The 14,788-nt window shown below is 44.1% G+C and overlaps 1 long non-coding RNA gene across 9 annotated transcripts in view; it reads left to right on the top strand.

Moving 5' to 3' along the window:
• Positions 1 to 14,788, top strand: part of LOC146403619 (uncharacterized) — a 112,408-nt gene that overhangs the window by 22,822 nt on the left and 74,798 nt on the right. For 3 of the 9 annotated variants that reach the window (XR_014804620.1, XR_014804616.1, XR_014804626.1), the window contains 2 exons: positions 9,056 to 9,934; positions 13,180 to 13,915. The exons of 3 other annotated variants lie outside the window; for them this stretch is intronic. This is a non-coding gene — a long non-coding RNA (uncharacterized LOC146403619). Of the gene's footprint in view, positions 1 to 9,055; positions 9,935 to 12,305; positions 12,579 to 13,179; positions 13,916 to 14,788 lie in introns of those variants that run through there. 3 more of the 9 variants (XR_014804617.1, XR_014804619.1, XR_014804621.1) reach the window with 3 other exon arrangements.

Below are 14,788 nucleotides of genomic sequence, written 5' to 3'. Positions count from 1 at the left end.
TGCGAGTCTATTTCATAGGTAGGTTCATTTGTGTCATGTTTTAGATTCCACTCATAAAGGTTACCATATGGTATTTGTCTTTCTCTTTCTGACTTAATTCATTTAGTATGAGAGTCTCTAGTTTCATCCACGTTGCTCCAAATAGCATTATTTTGTCCTTTTTTATGGTTAAGTATTTCATTGTATATATGTAACCACATCTTCTTTATCCATTCATCTGTCAATGGACATTTAAGTTGTGTTCATGTCTTGGCCATTGTGAATAGTGCTGCAATGAACATAGGGCTGCACGCATCTTTTTGAATTAGTTTTGTCTGCATATATACCCAGGAGTGGAATTTCTGGATTATCAGATAATTCTAATTTTAATTTTTTTTTGTATTTTTTGCCATTTCTTGGGCTGCTCCCGTGGCATATGGAGGTTCCCAGGCTAGGGGTCTAATCGGAGCTGTAGCTGCCGGCCTATACCACAGCCACAGCAACATGGGATCCGAGCCATGTCTGTGACCTACACCCCAGCTCATAGCAACACCAGATCCTTAACCTACGGAGCAAGGCCAGGGATCAAACCTCCAACCTCACGGTTCTTAGTCGGATTTGTTAACCACTGAGCTATGACGGGAACTCCTAATTTTAATTTTTTGAGGAACCTCCATACCATTCTTCATAATGGCTGTACCAATTTACATTCCCACCAAGAGTGTAGAAGGGTTCTCTTTTCTCCGCACCCTCTCCAGTATTTGTTACACGTAGACTTTTTAATAAGGGCCATTCTGATTAGTATGAGGTGGTACCTCATTGTAGTTTTGACTTGCGTTTCTCTAATAATGAGCAATGTTGAGCGTGTTTTCATGTGCCTGTTGGTCATCCGTATGTCTTCTTGGGAGAAATGTCTGTTTAGGTTTCCTGCCCATTTGTCAATTGGATTTTTTGTTGTTGTTGAGTTGTATGAGCTGTTTGTATATTTTGGAAAGGAAGCCCTGGTCAGTTACATCATCTGAAAATATTTTCTCCCAGTCTAGAGGTTGTCTTTTTGTTTTGTTTATGGTGTCCTTTGCTGTGCAAAAGCTTCTAAGTTTGATTAGGTTTCGTTTGTTTATTTTTGTTTTTCATACATCATATCCTTTAAATATGTGAAGTTTATTGTACATAAAGTATATGTCAATATGAAAAATTAAAATTTTGAATATCCATCAACGGAAATACATATTTAGTACCTTTGTTAAATTGAGAGATGAGAAACAACTTGTTATTGCGGTATCTAGATCACAAACAGCAAACTTTTTCTGCGAAGAACCAGGTGGTGTATGTTTTAGGCAGATCACACTCAGCTTCTCTAGCATATTTTTTCTTGCCATTTTTCCTTCCTTTCTACCTTTAAAAAATGTGAAAACCCTTTGGAGCTTTCAGGCCCTACAAAATAGGATGTGGGTAAGGTTTGTTTCGATCCAAAAGGGTCAACACAATTATCATTTATTCGTGATCCATAATTTAATTTTAACACTGATTTGTCAAAGTGGACTCATCTTGGCGGTTTCTTTTGATGAGCGACAATCCATCCGTCAGGCTCGTAGAGCTGATGGTTCTCTTCGTAGCCCTGGGTGAAGTTCGCTCCTGGGGAGCTTAAGTGGATTGCCACACAGTCGATCAACTGGCGCATTCCACTTGAGGAAAGACACAATAATTTGGGAAGGAAGTTGAGCAATATTGATACAGCACCTTCTTGTGAAAAGTGATGGTCATATTTACTGTGTTTCTAGTCCTCTGAAGGATCCTGTAAATTTTGTTAGGAAGTGAATTACCAACATTTATGGAGACTTTATAATTTGACAAAAGCACGTGGACTGACTTTCTCATCATAGTGAACCTTGGAATATGCTCAAAATCTGCTTGTTATCCCAGAGTGTTACTGTTCATCCTTTAAATAACCTCAGGTTGCCGTCTCCTCTGTGAAACGCATTGTTGATCACTAAATGAATATAGAGCAAAGCAGACTTGATAGGTATTTCATATTAAATCCTGATGGTACCTGAACTCTAGGAAGCATGTCTGTAGCCCTCCTCACATTGTCTCCATCACCAGAAAACCAGTTTCAGTGTGAGACTCTGTGGTACATGAGTGGCGTGTGCAATGTACTTCATTAACGTGGTATGTAATGCGTGGTGCTTATCTTTTTTTGATAAAAGACATAAACCATCATGCAAAAAAAAATGCAAAAAATCTTTAAATTTCCCTATGAAAATTTAGATGCCATCTTTAAGATGTTTTAAAACAGTTTTTAAAAATGAGTAGGCAATGGAATCAGACTTGATCTTCTTTAATTAGAAAATTAGAGAAAACAAAAATATTTGAATAACGGGCTATTTTTCATCCTAGAAAATTGTATTCACAGATAATGAAGAGAATGTTTAGAAAGATGCACAACAAATTACCTTTTCTCAATAAAATAATAAATATACTTACTCATCTGAAAACACAATGTAATTTTTAAAAGATTTCTTATTTATCATCTCCCTTGGATTAAAATAGGAAAATCAGAATGACATTAGAAGAGTGAAATGACATTGCTTGCTGCTTTCTTGATGACTTCGGCATGTCTATAACACGGGAAAATTTATCTAGTTTGTACAGAATAGTAATTTCCCATGTAATTTTATCCAGTTTCTGTGAGAACTCATGTCGGGCTACCTGCAGTGGTTAATAAATCATTAGAGAGAATTCACTTTGTGATAGGCGTAATTAATAATCAAGACTTTCAGACTCATTCTTAATATCCTTTTATATTAATCAAATTACATTTCTAGAGGCAGCAGTAGACACCACATATATTTTTGCAGTAAACATGAGTTGTATCAAGAATAAATATCTTAGAAGTGTAATGTCATTGTTTCAGTGTCATTAAAAAAATGGTTTTGTGCTTCGCTCTGACGTGCAGGGTCATTTGCTGCAGCAGTTGAGTTACACTGTTGGGGATTTCACTGTGGTGATTTAATCCTGATGAGAACAAAATAGGAAAAGAAAATATTGAAAACATTCAAAAGAAGTTTCTGGGTTTCAGTCTTACTGGGAAAAGACGAAAGGAACGACGTATTGCAGGGTATTTACTGGGCTTTGAATAATCTTGGGTTTTATTTCACCCTTCCTTTCACACCATGCATGTTAGAGCTTCCTGAGAGAGCTGATCTTTCAAGCGCACCAACAGATCTGCCCTACTATGTGGCGAATTGGTATAGAGCGAGCAAGGCACACCTTTCTTGATAAGGATTGATTCATCTCTCTTGGTTAGTCCTAGGAAATTTTATAATGCAGAAATTCTAGTGATAGTTTTGATATTTCTTGTGTGTGAGGCTGCAGACAATATGTCTGCTAGTAAAATCACAGTTAGAAATCTACAAACCACATTGTATGAAAGTGCACATGTAGAAATGGGTAATTCTAGCATATAAAAAACCATTCAGAGTGTCTGTTCTCATCCTCCGTGCTCTGGACGGTCTGAGACCCACCTCTGGTTGCTTTGTCTGGTGCTGGTGGCAGCAGGCCAAGTCTCCAGGCTGCACAGCAAGGCTCGTTACGTGGATGGCTTGTGCTGTTGAATTTGCCTTTCAACGCAAAGCCACCAAGGGCATTCACTGGTGCGCAGGGGACTCTGAGTTCTTGTTCACAGGGTCTTAACGTGACCTGGGCCTCTGGGAAACAGGAGGTTTATCAGGCAGCCAGTATCCCTGGTAACTTTTTCAAGATACTCAGAAAATATCTTAGAGCACACATACTTACACACCCGTGTGCATGCACCTACATGCTTATTCATGCTTATGTGCAAATTAAAGAGAGACCTCTTCCTCTCCACCTCGCAATGATGAACTTTATGGATTATAAGCAAATACTTGATTGTGAAGGCAGACTTGATTCTTCACCATAGTTTTCATTAGAAGAAATAGGTGTTGATTCGGGTTTTGAAGCAAGCGTTACGTCTACAGGTTTAACAAGATAAAAACAAACATGAAACCTTGAACCAAGTATCCCCATGCTCAGGTGACAACTGAAGAAAATGGTGGCTAATTTTAGCAGGCGTGCTAATAATTCGAGATCGTAAGCAGGCACATACATGTCTACATCACGATGCTCTCACGCAAGAAGGACTCCTCCAGACAATTGACCCTAAGGGCCATTGTGGGAAGCTCTGAACCTTGGCATTCAAGATCGTCAGACTGGCTAGGAGGGAGAGCGCCACTAACAAGTTTGTCCTTTTGATTCAAATAACTTTTCTTTATTTGCAATTTAAAACATACTGTGGTATTTCACATCCATCCACACCAATCTCAGCGTTTCTGAATTGTGTTTTTTGTTGTGTTTTTTAAATGATGCTCCCAAGGGAAGAGTAATGATATGAAGCAAATGCTGAGGTGGCCTTGAGAAAGACTGGGAACCATGCCTCCCCTCCTCTACATACTTCCCAATGCCTGATTGGTGATTTTTTTTTTTTTTTTCCATTAACACAAGAAACAATACAGGCATTGACAGTTACAGCAAATGTCTTCCAAGTCTCCTGTGGGGTCAACATGCCGTCTTTTGGAGATGTCACCTTCAAAATCACTGCCCCCTAGGGTTACAGTGTGTGTATGTGGGAGGAGGGCCTATCTTGACTTTTTTTTTTTTTCTTAAAATCAGGACCATTTCCTTGTCTCTATCCATTCATCCAATTCAAAGTACAGCTGAGTGTTGCTGTAAACTCTGAGACATTGGAGTTCCCGTCGTGGCGCAGTGGTTAACGAATCCGACTAGGAACCATGAGGTTGCGGGTTCGGTCCCTGCCCTTGCTCAGTGGGTTAACGATCCGGCGTTGCCGTGAGCTGTGGTGTAGGTCACAGACGTGACTCGGATCCCGCGTTGCTGTGGCTCTGGCGTAGGCCGGTGGCTACAGCTCCGATTGGACCACTAGCCTGGGAACCTCCATATGCCGCAGGAGCGGCCCAAGAAAAGGCAAAAAAAAAAAAAAAAAAAAAAAAAAGTCTAAGACATTTAATGCATACATCATATGCAGCTCAGTCCCATCAGACTGAGTACAAAATCCGGAATATTAAAAAGCAACAACAACAACAGCCCTCTAACCGCTTCCTCTTGTTTATTCCTCTTAGAATAAACTCAAAGAGAAAAACTGAGCAACTCGGGAGCAGGCTGACACGGTCCCCTGTGATCTGCCATGTCCCCCTCAGCTTCTGGTCCCCTTCCATGTCCTGCAGCAACGCTGGTTTTCTTCCTTTCAACCTGACATGGGAAGCTTGTTCTCATCTCAGGGCTTTTGCTCTTGCTGTTGCCTCTGTCCCCTGATCTGTGACTGGCTGGTTGTCATCATTTAGTCCTCAGCTCAAAACTTCCTTCCCAGAGAGGGCTTCCTGGCCACCATGACTAAAGCAGCCAGGCCTCCACCAAAGCACCCGAATTCTCATCCTTCAGTGCATTTTCATTATCCAAAAGTAATAGATTTTTTAGACACGTTTTGATATCTGTCTCCAGTTCCCCTCCTGAACCGCATGAATTAAACCTCACCTGTCTTGTCATACTGACCCCAGCACCTGAGTCAGTGCCTGCTGCAGAGTGAAAGTACAGTAATCAAGTGGGTGGAGGCGAGGACAAATTTTAAAACATTAAATGGTTTCGAAGACACTTTCCTCCCCCTCCCCGTTTTGGCCACCCCTTGGCATGTGGAGTTCCTGGGCCAGGGATCAGATCTGACTCTCTGCTGTGACCTGTGCCACAGCTGCAGCAATACTGGGTCTCTCAACCCACCGTGCTGGGCCGGGGCTGAACCTGTATCATGGGTGCTGCAGAGGAGCCCTGATCCCACCGGCGCGCAGTGGGATCCCTTTTTTTGGGGGGGGGACACTTCCATTATTTATTTACCAATCTACATAGGCGTCCCTAATCCTAAGCAGTTTGCAATAGCCTGTATTAGTTAGGGTAAGAGTTAGCGTTACCCTGATGAGAGCAAGAGCTTAGTACAGTTCCGTGTGCATTTCTGGTTGATGGACGTTTAGGTGCTCATCTGGGAACCTAAGCTTGTTCCATCTTGAGGCTCCGCCTCCCTCGAGGAACTGGCTGCTGTCTTCAGTCACCCAGCAGGTGGCAAGGAGACCGGAGGGGAGACAGACATGCATTGTAACCATTTCCTCCTCAAAGTGGTACCTGTCACCTCATGCCATTGGCCACATTCAACCACACAGGCCTCATGTAACTGCCAGAGAGCCTGGGGGAAGAGCTGGGGGCCAGGAGAAAAGGAAATAGGATTTGGTGAATGGTGTTAATTCAACAAGGAGTTCATCAGACTGAGCTCTAAAGTCTTGGTGGCTCCTAAAGTCACCTGAATCTAGGCCTGTAGATGCCCCAAGGTTATGAAATCAAAATGCTAAGGGCAACCAGTCACATCAGGACCAACCATCCAGGCTCTAACTGTGGCCAATCCAATCGCGTCCTTTCTTTGCTTCCACACGTTCTCCATGTGAGGCTTTCCTCTGCTGCTGGCTGCGGAGCTCTCCTGACCGCTCGTGGTTTGCCACTGAGACTCCAGTGTTTGTTCAGGAGTTCATGTCATGACTCGGCAGTACCAAACCCGACTAGTATCCATAAGGACACGGGTTCGATCCCTGGCCTCACTCAGTGGGTTAAGGATCCGGCGTTGCTGTGATGCAGGTCGCAGACTCTGCTTGGATCCCAAGTTGCCTTGGCTGTCACGCAGGCTGGCAGCTACAGCTCCGATTCGACCCCTAGCCTGGGAGGTGCATATGCCACAGGTGAGGCACTCCCCCCAAAAAACGGTTCAGCTAACTTCTAAAAATGTCTAACAGCCCTCGATTTACACTTCAACAACACACAGTGCAGCCCTTGAGGGAAGACTGCCCTCTTTCCCTCACCTCCAGCTCTGGCCTAAACTCTTAAAAAGAACCAGAAACTTCGCTTGGGGAGCACCTGTGGTTGGAGGTCCTGATGCGGTCAGCTGGTGTTCGGGAATGCTCCCCCTCCAGCCGCTAAATCCGCTTATTCCTCACTTCCTTTGGGTCAGGCGGTGTTCTTGACGTGCTCGCCAAAGGTTCGCTTCGTTGCCCCTGAGCTCGATGCGGATCCCCTTTGCCTTGGTCCACTTCCTCTTGGCCACGGGTGCCCCTTGCAGCTTGTGCCTTCCGCCGCCGTCTCCCACATCCCCAGCCTCTCGTGCCTGCCGTGTCTGCCTTGGCTCCGTGCAGCCCTGGCGCCCCTCAAATCTGCACCAACCGTGGCATTCAGTTCTCTCTCTCCTCTTTGCAGTGTCTCTTTTGGGAAGCCCTTCCATACGCTTCTCCGTGTTAGCTGCATCAGCCTTCGCGCTAAGAAGTCTAGACGATACTTTAATGCTCCCTTTTGTATCATAGGATCATCTTTATGACAATCGATGGTCATATTGTGGGGAGTTTCCCGCAGCCATTTACCAAAGCCTGCTTTTATTAGAGCAGCATGGTAAAATTATGTAGGGGAAATAGTATATGCTTTGAGATTAAATAGATCTGGATTTAAATCCGTATTTCAATTTATTAACTGATCATCCTGTGGCGAGGATGGTATTACTACACAGACTTATTGTGAGGACTGATTAAAATAAGTACTCAGCATATAGTAGTTGCTCAGTAAATACAGGTGGGGAACCCACGACCCCCACTTATGACTCCTAGTCAGAGACGCAAACTGGGGTAGGGAACGTCATGTCTGGCAAAATGGAACAAGCGTGATAATGGCACATAGTCTCTGAATGGCAGTTTTGTTTGGCACGATGTGGAGTCAAGGCTCAGGCACTGGTTCACAAAGTCGGCCATCTAACAGAGGTTGCCTGGGGAAACCTAAGCCACTGAGTCTAGGACTGCAAAGCCGCGCCCTGCACAACTCAAGGGGGTACCGCTCTCACAGCTAATGATGTGAATGACACCTCTGGGAGCTGTTCAGTGAAGTGGTCCTGGGAAGATTGGTTGAATCTGGTTTAAATAATAGTAAGAGGAATAAGGTTTTCCAGCTAGGATAGGCTTTAAAGTACTCAAACTCCACTTATTTTTGCTCTAGTTTAAACAAATGTAAAACAGATGATAGTAGCAGAGAATCCAAAAGTTCACATTTCCATGCACCAGTAATCGGAAATGTTATTTAACTAAATTTCATTATCTTTTCAAACTTGGTAGAGTAGGCTGTCAAGTTAATAAACCTTGCTGATCAAATAGAAAAGAAAACGACGGTGTTTTTGTTCTCAATAATTCCTAGCTGATAGTCTCGGAAGACAAGATGTGGAATATGGCTGATTTGCATCATCTGTTCAAACAGCATTTATTTTTCTCCTCTTGCCTGTTCATTCTGACTTCCTCTAATCGAGGCGCCCCTGTAGCAGAGATGTGATTTCCCAGACCTGCCTACACAAACACCAGGAGGGAGTATGGTTCAGATTTACAGCTCTTAGTGTGAACACCATGGCAAAAGGCCGTTGGTTATTTGAAATGATAAGTTCTCACCGGAATAACTGGCATGGATTTCATGGTTACCGCCCCTGACACCATGTGGTTTACGAACGTTTTGCAAATTTTTGATGTAGTCCAAAGAGAGCCAGTTACAACGGTTCCCTTCTGTATTGTCAGTCAGGTGAGCAGATGCAACAGCTAGGTGGCACGATCCTGGGGGAGCCATTGCCTGTGTTACCAAAATGAAAAGCGGGCTGGATGTTGGAGGCTTCCTGCATAAGCCCCCTAATTAAGTTTTCCAAAGCGTAACTTTTTTGAAGAATAAGAAAACATCACTAGTGCTTTATTGGCGAAGGTTTGGAAGATATTATCTAATAGTCCATTAAAGGTGAAGACGAAACAATGAAATGGCAATTACTATGGTTCTTGTACTTCTTTAGCTGTCAAAGTTTTTTTATTGGGAGGGTGTTCCTGTTCTAATGTTCTCAGTCCAACGGAAATGAACTTGCCTCTGCTAAGGGTGGCTTTGCTCTTGGCTCAACCTTCTACATTTTTACAACCCCCAGGTATTTGACTCTCTCTTTCAGATTCGATTTAACTGGAGAAGAACTGAAATAACTCGAAGACGACCTTGTTAACGTCTTAGGCTATCAAATTTAGAAAAGGTCTCATCCCCATCTGCAGCCTCCCACTCTCCATGTTTTCATTAGGAATGAAAATGTCTTCTTTCTGGCTTGGATTGTGTGTGTTCTGGCCTTGGCCAAGCTCTCTTCATTTTCTAAATAGAAATTTAATACGCATAAAATTAACGACAAATCTGATTATGGTGATGTGCATAAATTAGAAGACATCTTTATTCATTTCCAAGGGCTTATCCCTACCAAAGAAGATGCATAAATTTGGGTGCTAATTAAGCCAGGATTACCTTTGTTAAGGAATACAAGCTTACACTAAGCTCTCCGTTGAAGAGGAGGGTGTGTACTTTTGGGTGAAGACACCATGATACAGGTGCTGATGGAAATAGTGAAGTTGTGTCATGATCTTTCTCAATACAAAGGCATCTCATTTACACTAAGAATAGTTTCTTCTAGTTTTTTTTTTAACCAACAATAGCAATGGACAGGGATGTCTTTCCTTTGAAGAAAGAGGGATCAAAAGCAAAAGAATGTTTCCTGTTCCTGATGCAAAATGAACATGAGTAACTCATCCCAAGGCGAAGTCACTCTGCCGTCTTAATTTGCTCCTGATGACAACGTGTCCTTCAGCTGACGTGATTGTAGGCATACCTCCCTTTGTGTTGCTTTAGCCACCACAGTGGTTTCTCAGTATTGACAGGCCATCTGCATTGTATCGATGCCAAGGAGAGATGAAGAAAACTTGGGGCTGGTCCACAGCAAAGCCATTCAAGAAATTTAGAAGGTCTGAAAAGGACAGCAGGGATAGCCCTGAACAGGATTTTGAAGAAGGTAAAATTTGGCCTCTAGGATCTTTTTTATGTGCGTGTGTCTTTTTAGGGCTGCACCTGAAGCACATGGAGGTTCCCAGGCTAGGGCTCAAATCAGAGCTGTAGCCGCTGGCCTATGCCACAGCCACATCTGCAACCTATACCACAGCTCAAGGCAACGTCAGATCCTTAACCCACTGAGCGAGGCTAGGGATCGAACCTGCATCGTCACGAATGCTAGTCAGATCTGTTTCCACAGAGCTATAATGGGAACTCCTGCCTCTAGGACTGAATCTTCTCCCTCTGCAGTGCTTTTTCTTTTTTTCTTCTTTTGTTTTGTTTTGCCTGCATGCCTGTGTTTCATCTTCTTTCTACGTTTTTCTTTCGTCTTCTTCATAAGGGACCTCCAGTTTTTCCTCTCGAGACTCTCAGGGTAAGCCTGCTGTAACTAGGAGTAACTCTGGGCTCTGAATTTCTCCCCATCTCTTTCCATCCATCAAACCAACTTGTTCCTGTGGCCCAGGGTTAGCTCAGGACCTTGTCGGCTGACTGGTTGATCTGAAGAACAGAGTCAGAGCAAATACCGGCTTCAGTGAGGATGAGTGAGTTACTCCCTTGAATGCAGCAGCAACATGTCACGCGGTAACGCACAGAGGCTCAAGTCCCACGTTCCAGTTCCTCCTGTAATCCTTTCTAGATATTAAGAGGGGTCATTTAAACCTCTTAAGCTTCGGTCTCTATGCATACAAGGGGGTTCATTGAGAAATTCGGAGCCCGCATAAGAGCAGATGTTTGGGCCTTTGCTCCATTGGCTAATGCAGCCTCTCACTGATGCTCCAGACAGCAGAACTACGCCCACTGGGGAAACAAGGAAGGAGATGTACAGAGATGTTGACCAATAGAAGCCACCGTCTCTCTTGCGGGACTATTGTGATGTATTCCTGACTGTATTCCTCCTTTCTCTCTGGCCAGTCTCTTCTAAAATGAAACAGGCGGAATGATCCTGTGGAAACTTGAGTCATACCTTTGACCCTCTGCTCCAGGTGGCTTTCAGTCTCACCCAGAGTAAAAGCCAAAATCCTTTTGTTCTATAAGGTTCTCATGATTGGGTTACCTATCTGGTTTTCCATTTTTCCCTCCATTTTTTTTTTTTTGATCTTTTTTTTTAGGGCCCCACCCATGGCCTATGGAGGTTTCCAGGCTAGGGTTTGCAGTGGAGCTGTAACCACTGGCCTGCACCACAGCCACAGCAACGCCAGATCTGAGCTGTGTCTGTGACCTACACCACAGCTCACTGGAATGCTGGATCCTTAACCCACTGAGCGAGGCCAGGGATCGAACCTGTGTTCTCATGGATACTAGTCAGATTCGTTTCTGCTGCACCACAACGGGAATTCCTCCCCCCTTTCTCTTGCTTATTCCAGTCAGTTACACCTGCCTCCTTGCACCCTCCTATTCTCCCTACCTTTTTTGGCTTCCCTCATGGCATGTGGAAGTTCCTGGGCCAGGGATGGAACCTGCACTACAGCAGTGACAATGCCAGGTCCTTAACTACTAGGCCACCAGGGAACTCCCCCCCATGACCACCACCACTTTACAGCCATCATGCTGGCTACTTTCTTTTCCTGAATGTTCTTCTGCCAAATATCACTACCGCTCATTCCTTCGTGTTCTTTTCTCAAAAACCACTTTCTTGATAAGCCTTACCTGGTTACTCAGGCACTCATACCCTCAGCACTTCTAAGATCCTCTGTCAGCTTTATATTTTCCTTTTAGCACCTGTCACGGTGTAATATTCGTATAGTTACTTACTCGTTTATGCTGTCTCCCTCCCGAGCTCGAGTTCCAGGCGATAAGGAGAGCCTGCTGCCATTGCTCTCTCTCTAGCTGGCCGTCATAGCTCAGTGAATACTGGCTGAATGAACGAACGAACTCGCCCCAGGGTCACACAACCAGTAAGGGATAAGATCTGACCTCAGGCCATCTGATTCCAAAGATTTTAACCCTGAACCTTGCGTGCTTTCCACACTATAAAATTTAAATCTCACGTGTCATTTGGAGAGAGTGCTGGCCTGTGGGAAGAACACGTCCCACTTGCTACGCGGAGAGTCTGGGAGGATTTGGCTCCCTGTCTATTCTCAAAGCACCGATTGGGGGTGTAGGACGCACAAAAGGGTAACCTGAGCTTCCCACCAACCACTGCTTTGCTTTTGAATCTCTGCTATCCAGCCCCAGATGGAGTGGCTTAGGTAAAGTCTAGCCCGGGAGAAGACCAGACTTTGAGTCATATTTGCCATGACGAAGTCTCACGCAGTCGTAGCTGCCACTCCCCACTGCGGTTTTTTTTTTTTTTTCATTGTTCTTTTTTCTGCCTTCTCCTTTTAACTTTCTAGCCAGTTTTCCCCGTTCTCTAACTGCGCCATCGCCTGAGGGTGGCGCTGCCGGGTCTTGCCTTGCTGTGTGGGTAGCATCCGAGAGAGGAGACTGTCGATCCAGTCTGGACCAGATATACCCTCCTCAAATCCCTGCCAGCTCTGAAATGACATGTCTGAAATCCAAAGTACTTCTACTTGAATACCTTGCTGTGTGTGTCCCAACCTCGGAGACTAAAACCAAGGGAGACAAAGAAAGCTGGAAGACCCCTCGACGGTCCAGAGGTGGAACAGGTGAAAGGCTGTACAGGCCAGGTGGTAGTTCTGCATCGCTGGGTGGTCTTCTTCCCACAAGGCTTATTTGGAACCCAGATGCCCTCGGCCAAGCAGCATGGTCTTATTCTTGGACGTTTCCTTCTGCAGAATTCCTGTTTTACTCACAAAAGATTTCCTCTCAGGCTGAAGTTACCTTGCGAGGGCCCCTTTTCCAGCCTTGTGTAGACGAAGCTGAGCTCCTGCCTTCAGCTGTTTACCATCCTGGGATTCGTGCTTGCTTAGTAGACATTTGTGGTTTAGCTATTCATCAGTTGATAAAGCATTAACTACAACTGTATTAAAAATTGAAGAATCAATTCCGAGGATTCCAACAAAGGGTTTACTTATCACCGATGCAATTTTAGAGAATTTTTAGAGGAAAAAAATTCTCTAGACATTTTTAGGGAACCATTTCAAGTGTAGCAGCAGACAAAAGAATTATGACATGTCCATGTGCTTTTAAAAATGTTGGGTTCACTCTGTGTTTTTAATATCAAGTAACAGAGCAAATGATCTGATTTTTATCTTTCTTAGAGTGTGGGAGGCCCCTTCCTTTGTGACCTTCTGGTTTTGCTTTTAGTCTCCATCCGTGAAAACTTCCGTTCCGGCCAGAGAAGACTGGCTGCTCTGATGTTCCAGAAGCCTGGCTCCACATGAGAGTGGTATTAACGTTATCCATCGGCCCTGGGGTGAAGTCCTTCCGCTCCTGGTCGTGGTCCAAGACCCTTCATGTTGCAGGCGGTTCTTCTGATGCTGCTTTTCGCCATTGTGTGCAGGCATCACTGTTGGCCTGTTTGGACCTCTTGGAAAGAAAGCTTCTTTAAGAACAGGAGAGGAACACGAGGACCAATGCCCACTTGCTCTTGAGCAGTGATTGGGACCAGGAAAGAGAAACTGAGTAGTCATGATGGGCCTGAGAGGTAACCGTTGGGAAACCACGACCTGCCGGGCACTGGGCCCAGGACTTCACAGGCTTGTCCTCTCGGAGTCCTCACAGTTCCTCGTCTTATGGATGAGAAAACTGAGAGCCAGCGATGGTGTTTGTTTTCAAGTGCAGTTGATTTGCAGTGTTTCAGGGGTACAGCAGAGAGCTGTGTATGTCTCTAGTTCTTTTTCAGGTTCTTTTCCAGTACAGCTCATTGCAAGTCACTGAATGCAGTTCCCCGGGCCGTACAGGAGGATCTGTCATTTGTATACTTTGTAAGAAGCGGTGTTTTCCGCTTTGGTAACCATAGCTTTGTGGCTGTGTCTGTGAGTCTATTTCTGTTTTGTAAGTAAATTCCTTGCTGGCCTCTTTTGAGGCCGCATAGAAGTGATACCACGTGATGTTTTTCTTTCTTTGACTTCACTCCGTATCGTCATATCTCGGTCCATCCATGTTGCTGCAAATGACCCCTCCAGGGTCACCAGGTAGTTAGTAGTGCAGCTGCCTTGGGCCTAACAAAGGAACTGCGGGCTTTGTTTTTATTTCCTATACTGAGCAGCAAACCTTCTTTTTGACTTCTGATTGTGGAATTTCAGGGAAATTCCTGTCTAAGGAGTCTTTTTTCTCCCAGCCTTGTTTATATCTACCGCCTTCCTATTTTTTCTCCACTCCCCTTTTTTTCCCAGGCTGCATAGGGTAGTAGAAGGGAAAGGACTTTTGAGATGGATACAATCTATCCAGCTTTCACTATGCAACTTTCTGAAGATAAGAGCTGAAGAAAGTACCTTAGTCCTTTGAGCCCTAGTTCCTCATATTAAAAATAAAAGATAATAGCTCTTTCATAGAGTAGTTGCAATGATTACATATGATAGCACATGTGAAACTTAACTGGACCCATTAAGTTGCCAAAGTTTCTGCTTTTTATAGTGCTTCATTTAATAGAACACACACATCCATTTCCAAAAGCCCTACAAAGCATTATAGAAATGTTTACAAAAGAAAGGAGTAATCCCATTATTCAGCATTCATCAAAACTTCCTAAAAATTCTCTTCTCTCCCAAGTTAGGGTTCACAGGGCAGCTTCCCCAACTCTGTCCAAAAATACTAATTTTTTCTCAATGTTCTCTCTCCTTAAGTCCCAACCCTACTGCCATGATACCCAGGCCTGCAGAGTGACTGTTCTGTTGCCTGAGCTTTGACTGAGGGGTTGCCTCAAATTATTTCTCCTTTATTTTTTTTTGTTTGTTTTTTGGTCGTTTTAGGG

Source organism: Sus scrofa, chromosome 5, assembly GCF_054392235.1.
Source record: "Sus scrofa isolate SSC_HxYL_T2T_F1_AM1 chromosome 5, Sscrofa_HxYL_maternal_Yorkshire_Landrace_v2.0, whole genome shotgun sequence".
Classification (NCBI taxonomy): Eukaryota; Metazoa; Chordata; class Mammalia; order Artiodactyla; family Suidae; genus Sus; species Sus scrofa.
This window is presented reverse-complemented; position numbering and strand designations above follow the sequence as displayed.